Below are 7988 nucleotides of genomic sequence, written 5' to 3' on the forward strand. Positions count from 1 at the left end.
CATGAGGAACTTGGCACTTCTGTTGGGCGTGGCAGTTTCCCTGGGGAGCGGGAGGACAGTGCGTGTGGGAGGTCATGGCAAAGAGCCGGTGTCTTATTTTTGCTCCTGTCTTCTAGTCTTGGCTCTGCTCTCCCTACCAGTAGTTCTGACTCTTGCTTTAACACTTTCCCTACACAATAAGGGAATTTTCCGCTCCCCACCACCCTCTTGTTACCCAGGGGCAAATCCCATGCTGTCTCCTCCAACCAGAGATCCTCGGGGCTAATGAGCAGCTCGTTATTACAAGCTTTCTCTGTAATAAGCACCCCAGCCCTGCCCATTTCCAGGGGGAATGTTTCTACAGCAGGTGGGGTGGCAGAGGAACAGGTTTAGTTTTCCTCCTGGCAGTTTAGTTGAACTGGCTGGTAGAACCACATTGCTTATCCCCCTGCCACCTCTGCCAGTCTGGCTGGGTGCTCCTGGGGAGCCTCAGGTGACCTGGTTATCCACTGTGGGGTGCAGTGCACATAATGGGGTGTGATCCCCACAACAGGGGTCACTGCCTGAAATAGGGTTCAGTGCCTGTGATGGGACGGGATGCCCAAACCAGAGTGTGATGCCCACTGTGGTTTGCAATGCCCATACCAGGATTCCAGTGATGGGATGTGATGGAGTGCCATGCCTGTGATGGGGTGGAATGCCCACAATGGGATGGGATGCCTATGCCAAGGAGCAAAGCCAACAATGGGATGTGATGCCTGCAATGCCCATGTCAGGGTGTGATGCTCACTCTGCCCAAGCACAGCCATGCAGCTGCCAGAATGCTGCACACCAGGTGCCCTGCGCCATCCTGCTGCTTCCCAGGAACATGAAAGGCTCTGCCTGTCCCCACACTCCTCAAATGCAACCGTTCACGGTCACTTTTTAGGTTAAAAACCTTTCCTGACCCACCCAGTCACCATCACCAGGACTCAGCCAGGGATTTGGCACAGCCTACAGCACAACACCCCTGCCCACGGACTGCTCAGGGTGCCAATCCCTAGGGGATACCCCTTTGCTCCAGGAGGGCTCCTCCTTCAGGATATCCTCTGAGATGTCACCATCACCCCAGACTTCAGGCAGGTGCAAAGGCCATCCCTATGTCAGCTGAATTTAGGGCAAGACGTGGCAGGCATGGAGCAATCACACTAAACTCCACTCTGCAAAGAGCAGGGTTATCTTTATTCCTTCCAACCCTGAGAGATGTAAGTGCCAACCATACACAAACATCAATGGTGAGCTCACAACAAGAGTGAAGGAGAGGTTGCTAATGGGATTTATCACCAAACATCTGGTTTAACCAGCAAAGTTCACAGAATCTGTCTGGCTTTGCTGGCCCCTGTGGGTTTGCACTGGTCCTGCCCCATGGCTCTGTGCTGTGCTCATCCCTGTGCCCCAGGGCAGTATGATGGAGAGCAGCTGTCAGATGCTGTCCCCTTCCTTCAGGGGAAGTGGTGGGGAGAGAGGGGGTGGGCAGACAGAGGTTCCAGCATCCCCACTCTGAGCCCTGAGACCTGTGCTGGGCAGCTGCAGCTCTGCTGCTCACTTTATGACTGTTATAAAATAGAGTTAGACATGGCACTCCTCTTACATGGGAACAGACTTGGGTTTAACAACTCCATACCCTGGGAAATTGGAATACCAGCCATAATACAGCAGACCCCTCTGAGCTCTCCTCTCCCCATTGATGGCATGGCCTTGGCTCAGGGGATACTCATTCATTCCTCCCTGCTCTGCTTGCAGGATGACCTCACTATTTAGTGGAAATGCTCAGATTGGGAAATCAGGCATTCTCCAGGCTCTTTTCCAATCACAGCTTCACATACAGTTCTGTGGGGATGCTGCGCTGCCTTTTCCCGCTCACAGTGATATGGGCCCAGGACAACTTGTCCCAGGATTCAGCACAGCCCCTCCATGTATGACATGTAAGATTCCTAGCAATCTGGGAAATCCCCTGCTTTCCCTGCAGCTCTGGCCCGGCACAGTCATCCCTCACCTTTGGAATGGCCCCGTGCAGGGGTGCACGATCGCATTTTGGCAGGTCAGGGCTCTCTCTTCCTCAACCACGGGTGCAGCAGAACCCGCCCTGCTGGAGGGGGGGCCTGCGGGCGCAGCACATTCCCGAATCACTGCACTGGGGCTGTCCAGGAGGGAGGGAAGTTAATTCCCAACCCGTGTTTATGTGCAGTGACGCCACACGTGCTCGGTTATTCCACCTCTCCTCCTTCCCGCTCAGTAAGTGGCGTGTGCAATGCCTGCTGGCTTCGCCTCACTGCTGCTGGCAAACACTGCCAGGAAAAAAACAACTCCGTGCTTTTGCAAACAAGCACGAGCCGTTCCCTGGCACAACCGCCCGGGTCACTGAACCTCTCCTGGTCCTAGAGCCCACTGGCCCAGGCTTCACAGGGATGGAACCATCTACAGCACCAGCTCTGAACCCCGGCTTGCCCCACCTGCGACACCACCAAGAGTAGGGGGTGCAGGCGTGGGGACAGCCTGGCCCTGGCCCAGCCACTGCCATGCTGGATGTTGAACTGGCCACAGGCACATGCGAGGTGGTGGAAGCCCGCTGGCACATAAACCTTGTGACGAGGTGGAAAACTCAGAGGGATGAGAAAGTGATTCCCAGCAGCTCCTAGCTGGTAATGCCAAGCTACCACACTGCATTCCCATGCTCTCCCAAGGGAAGTGCATGAAACTCTGCCACGGGAGGTTTAGATTGGGTATTAGGAAAATATTCTTTACCCAGAAGGTAGTCGGGCCCTGGAACAGACTCCCCAAGGAAGTGGTCACTGCACCAAGCCAGGCTTAGGAAGTTTTTGGACAACACACTCAAGGACATGGTGCGCTTTTTGGAGTTTCCTGTGCAGGATCAGGAGCTGCATGTGATGAGCCTTGGGGGTCTCTTCCAACTTAGGGTGCTCTATGATTCATCCCTCCTGGGAGGCTATCTGAGCACTCCAGCCCCATGGGGGCTGCCCAGTGCCATCCCACTCTCCAGTTGGGTGCTGAAACAGTCTCATCCTCAGGGACAGCCCCATGCACCCCACAGACACCCCTGAGGTGGGGGCACCGCTGCACCACAGCTCTGGACACACGAGGCAGCGCCACGGGGCTGTCCCAAGCGCGCAGGTCGCGGTGGCAGTGCCGTGCCAGTGCTGTCACCCCCACACCCCGCGCATTCCAGCGTCTCGGTGCCCCGAAGCGCAGCACCTGCCGGGGAGGGGGATGCAGGTGGGACACCCCGACCTCCCCGCAGCGGGCTGGGACCGGGGGTGGGGGGGCAGGTCCGTGACCCGGGTAAGCACGGCACGGCACGGCTCCGCGGTGAGCACCGCCCCCCGTGAGCACGGCGCCGGGGTAGGGCACGGCCCCCGGTGAGCACGGCCCCGGGGTGCGCACTGCCCGAGAGTGAGCACGGCACGGCACGGCACCGCCCCCGGTGAGCACGGCCCGAGGGCGAGCATAGCCCCGGGGTGAGCACGGCACGGCACCGCCCCCGGTGAGCACGGCCCCGGGGTGAGCACGGCACGGCACGGCACCGCCCCCGGTGAGCACGGCCCCGGTGCCGGCGGCCCGGCCGCACCGTGCGCAGCGCCAGCACCGCCCCGCGTCCTGCCCCATAAAAAGCGGGCGGCCGGCGCTGGTCTGCACCTCTGCCAGTCCCGCCGGACCGAGCCGAACAGAGCCGAGCTAGACTGAGCTAAACCGAGCCGAGCCGAGCCATGGACCCCCAGGACTGCACGTGTGCCGCCGGTAAGTGCCCCGTCCTGTCCCGGCTGCCTCCCGCCTAATTCCCGGCTGCCCGACTCCTGGCTGATCCCGCTCTCCTTCCCTCGCTCTCCAGGTGACTCCTGCTCCTGCGCAGGGTCCTGCAAGTGCAAGAACTGCCGCTGCCAGAGCTGCCGCAAGAGTGAGTGGGGGGCTCAGGGAGGGGGGACCCGGCCTGGTTTTTGGAGGGAGCTGCCGCTGCCCTGTGGGACATCCACGGGCACCTCTCTGCTCCGTTGGGAAACTTCTTGTGCTGTGCGACTCCCTGGGCACCTCGCTGCTCCATAGGGGAACCTCCTTGCCCTGTGGGACTCCACGGACATCTTCCTGTTCCACAAGGGAGCTCTTTCTTGCTCTGTCGGACCCAACGGGGACCTCCCAACTCTTACCCTGTAGACAGCCCCTCTTGCCGTGTCAAACTCCATATGGAGACCCCATCACTCCCTCTCTTGCCCTGTAGGACCTTCATGGGATCCTTCCCTTGAAGGGAAGGCAACGCACACGCACCCTCCCCTCTGGGGGGCTGCTCCCACCCTGTAGGACCCTTATGGAGAACTCCAACCCATTGGGATCATCAGCCCTGCTCATGCAGAGGTGGTGTTTCCCACTCTCCATCGCGTCCCCTTGCCTCACAGAACCCCAGTCCCTTCCACCTGCCTCCTAACTCTTGTGTCCCCCCCAGGTTGCTGCTCCTGCTGCCCCGCGAGCTGCAGCAACTGCGCCAAGGGCTGCGTGTGCAAGGAGCCGACGAGCAGCAAGTGCAGCTGCTGCCACTGAGCCGCTCGCCTCTGCCTGTAAATAGTCGGCACGCTTCGGGGACGGGGGTGGGGGGCACAGAAAAGCCTATTTTTTTGTTTTTGTTGTTCTTCTTTTGTATCTTCTGTACCAGTGGTGAAACTGGATGGAAATAAAGGAGTTTTTCTGGAGGTACAAGTGCTGCTGTGGGGATGGGTTCGAGGCTGAGCATTTTCGCCACTTGGGGCACCTCTGGGGGAATTACCGAATTGTCGCTGCAGGGTGGGAGAGGACTGCACACAAACATCCCCTGTCCTTCCTTAAGTGGGCTCTGCACCTTCCTTGAGGGAGAAAGGAGCTTCACAGGGCACAGGATGGACCTCATCCTACATGTGGGGTTGGTGTGGGCATCTTTAAGGTGCTGGTCTCCCAGGGAGGACGGGTGACACAGCCAGAGGTGTGGGCAAACAATAGAAGGAGGGGCTCTAGTCCCTTCAGCCTTTCCTTAGCCTCATGGCAGGCGCCTCTGCACCATGTTAGGGGCTTCCTTTGGCTGAAAGATCTTGTGGGAGCAAGGTGGATGGGTGGGAGGGTGATGTGTAGCAAGATACCTGCCCTGAGCTGCTGCTGGAGAGCACTTGGACAAATTCTAGTGGGTACAAACTTCCCTTCCTCAAGAGCTCATGCTTTGCAAACCCCAATCCATTGCAGAGCAGATCCATCCCCAAAGGGACATTTCCCCTGCAGCCTCCCATGCCAAATACCTGCAGCTACAGTGCCTGGCTCCTCCTGTGGGCAAAACCTCCAAGCACTTTTTTCCAGCTCATTTTTGGGAAGCACCTTGCTTAAAGCTGCAAAGACCTCCAGGTGCAGGGGGGCAGGTAACGATAGCCATGAATACAGTGCTTGGCTGTCTGGATTTGGGATGGCTGCTGAGATGGGGGAGGGAGGGCAGTGGGAAAATGCATGGGATGTGTTTTGCTTCCGAAAGTCTCTGCCAAGTGGAAGAGTCACTTTTTAGGCACCTGCCTGTTCATACACGTCTCCTGGGTGTGCCCCACCACAGATGTAAGTTCCCAGCCATGCTGCCCTCACCCATTTTGTGCCTTTTTGGGCAATGGGACAGCTCTGCCTGGCAGGAAAATCTCATGCAGGCCCTGATGACAAGGTACCAGGGACAAGATAAATTTAAAACCCAGAAAAATTGGTCACTTGGGTACCCACGTAATCCTTTCTGTTAGGCTGGGTGGCACAAGGTGGGGTGTGTGCACAGAGGGAGCATGGCAACACCAGTTCTCAGGGATGTTTCAGGCATCCAGAATGCTCCAGGCTCACCCTTTCCCCAAAGTCTGCCCAGCTTCAGCACATGGCTCTGCAGAGGCTGCCCAGACTGCTCAGCACCCAACTCTGCCAGTGAGAAAAGCAGCACCTAGCTCAGCACCCATTTGCCTTTTAAATGTGCTGCCTTATTGCATCAGTGCGTCTTTGCCTAAGCAGCCTCCCAGCACTGCTTGTTGCAACAGAGGTGTAGTGCTGGAAATGGGTTTTAAGGGTCTGCCCTGCCCTAAATACATTTAAAAAACAATCCCATGGGAAGATGCTTTGCTGGGAAAGAAGACTGGCATGGCTCTGCCCCTGGCGCCGTATGAAGCAGGGCTGTGACCCCGGCCACTGTGGCGGAGGGGCTGCAGACTGAGCCCCCCCCCGGGCCAGGGCCCGCATCCCGCACCAGAAACAAAGCCGGGAGAGGATGGGGCTTCCCCTGGCAGGAAGCGCCCCAGGCATCAACCGCTCCCCGTGGTTCCCAGCAGCATGCCAGGGTGGGAAGTGGGCACACACTTCTGCACCCTGCCGCTGCCAGCCTGCCCTGCCTGCTTTTGGTTCTGCCTGCGTGCTCATCCGGCAGAGACCCTCAGCCTTGGTGCCCTTTCCTGCCTCCCAGGAGGGATTTGAGGCAAGGAAAGCCACAGGACCAGCGGAATGAGCTGGTCCGGGATGTATCCAGTGCCTGCCCTTGCCTGTAGCTGCTCTCAGTGAGGTGGGTGGGGGCTTTCTGGTCCCCTCAAGAGTATTTTCTATTAAAAAAAAAAGTGCTTTTTGATGAAGCAGGAAGTGCTCTCAGCCTGTGGACAGCTCTTATACATTGGGAGGGTGAGGAGAGTCTTTGCTTGATCCAAGAAGACACTGATGTGCTTTACCCAGCCCCACCAAGAAAAGCCCAGCTCAGTTTGCCGAAGTAGTCTGAGGTGACCATGATCCCCCCATGGCACCCAGGGGAGTCCTGGGTGCACTCCCAGACGAGCAGCCCTGTAGCTGCCCATGGCAGTGCATTCAGTTCAGCTTTTTCTGGCTGTGAGAATCCCAGGGGGATGGTGGATATCCGTGACCCTGCGTGGCACTGACATACACCGTGTGCAGGAGGGACACGTGGCCCGTGCAGGAAGGATGTGCGCCCTGTGGAGGAGTAGGAGTGATGCACTGTGTGCAGAGGAGACGACAGGAACCGCGTGACAGGAACCGCTGTGCAGAGGGGACATCGTCCTCTGCCGAGGGGACAAGCGCTGTGTGCAGAGGGGACATCGTCCTGTGCCGAGGGGACAAGCGCTGTGTGCAGAGGGGACGTGCACGCAGCGCAGAGAGCAAACACACCTGGTGCAGAGGTGACAGGCACGTGTGCACAGGGGAAATAACACCCTGCCCTCAGGGGACGTGCACCCGGGGCAGAGGGAAAATGTACCCAGTGAAAATGGAAAATAGAGAGTCATAGAATTTTTGGAAAGGTTGGAAAAGCCCTCTAAGGTCATCAAGTCCAGCTGCTACCCCAGCAGTGCCAAGCCCACCCCTAAACCAAGTGACATAAGTACATGTTTTTTAAATCTCTCCAGGCGTGGTGACTCCCCTGCTTTCCTGGGCAGCCTGTTCCAGTGCTTGACAAGACTTTCAGTGATGTATTTTGACTAATATCCAGTCTAAAACCTCTGGCACAGAGATGAGATGTTATGCTCGTGGGATGAACGCCCAGGACGGAGGGTACAGGCGTCTGATGTAGAGGGGACAGCACCCTGCGCATCCTGGGCAAGGGAACAGGAGCCCTGTGCGCCCAGTGTAGCGGGACGGGCACCCACAGAGGGGACAGCACCCCTTGTCCTCTTTGCAGAGGACCCGTGTCGCGCCCCAGGAGCGGCTCTCCGGGCGGCTCCGCTCCCGGTGCCGCCGAGCCCTTCCACAGGGATCTGCTGCCACCTGCCTGCCCGCACACTGCCGCCCGCCCGGCCCCGGCTCCCCGCCTGTCTCCGCCGCCCTCGGTCCCTGCCTGGCTCTGCCCTTTCCCGGTCCCGGCCCCTCAGGGCGGCTGTTCTCCCATCCCGTCCCGGAGCCGGTCTCCGGGCGCAACAGGACTCTCCCCGGTCTGGAAAGATGCCCCGGGAACCTGGAAGGGCTCAGTGAGAGCTGAGGTGGCACGG

The 7988-nt window shown here is 58.6% G+C and overlaps 1 long non-coding RNA gene across 1 annotated transcript; it reads left to right on the top strand.

The window, feature by feature from the left end:
• The first annotated feature begins 3616 nt into the window (after positions 1-3616).
• Positions 3617-4722, top strand: LOC132332675 (uncharacterized). Its single transcript, XR_009487974.1, has 3 exons — positions 3617-3774; positions 3866-3931; positions 4472-4722. It is a non-coding gene; the product is annotated as an uncharacterized LOC132332675 (long non-coding RNA).
• Positions 4723-7988: the final 3266 nt, after the last annotated feature.

This window comes from Haemorhous mexicanus, chromosome 12, assembly GCF_027477595.1.
Source record: "Haemorhous mexicanus isolate bHaeMex1 chromosome 12, bHaeMex1.pri, whole genome shotgun sequence".
Classification (NCBI taxonomy): Eukaryota; Metazoa; Chordata; class Aves; order Passeriformes; family Fringillidae; genus Haemorhous; species Haemorhous mexicanus.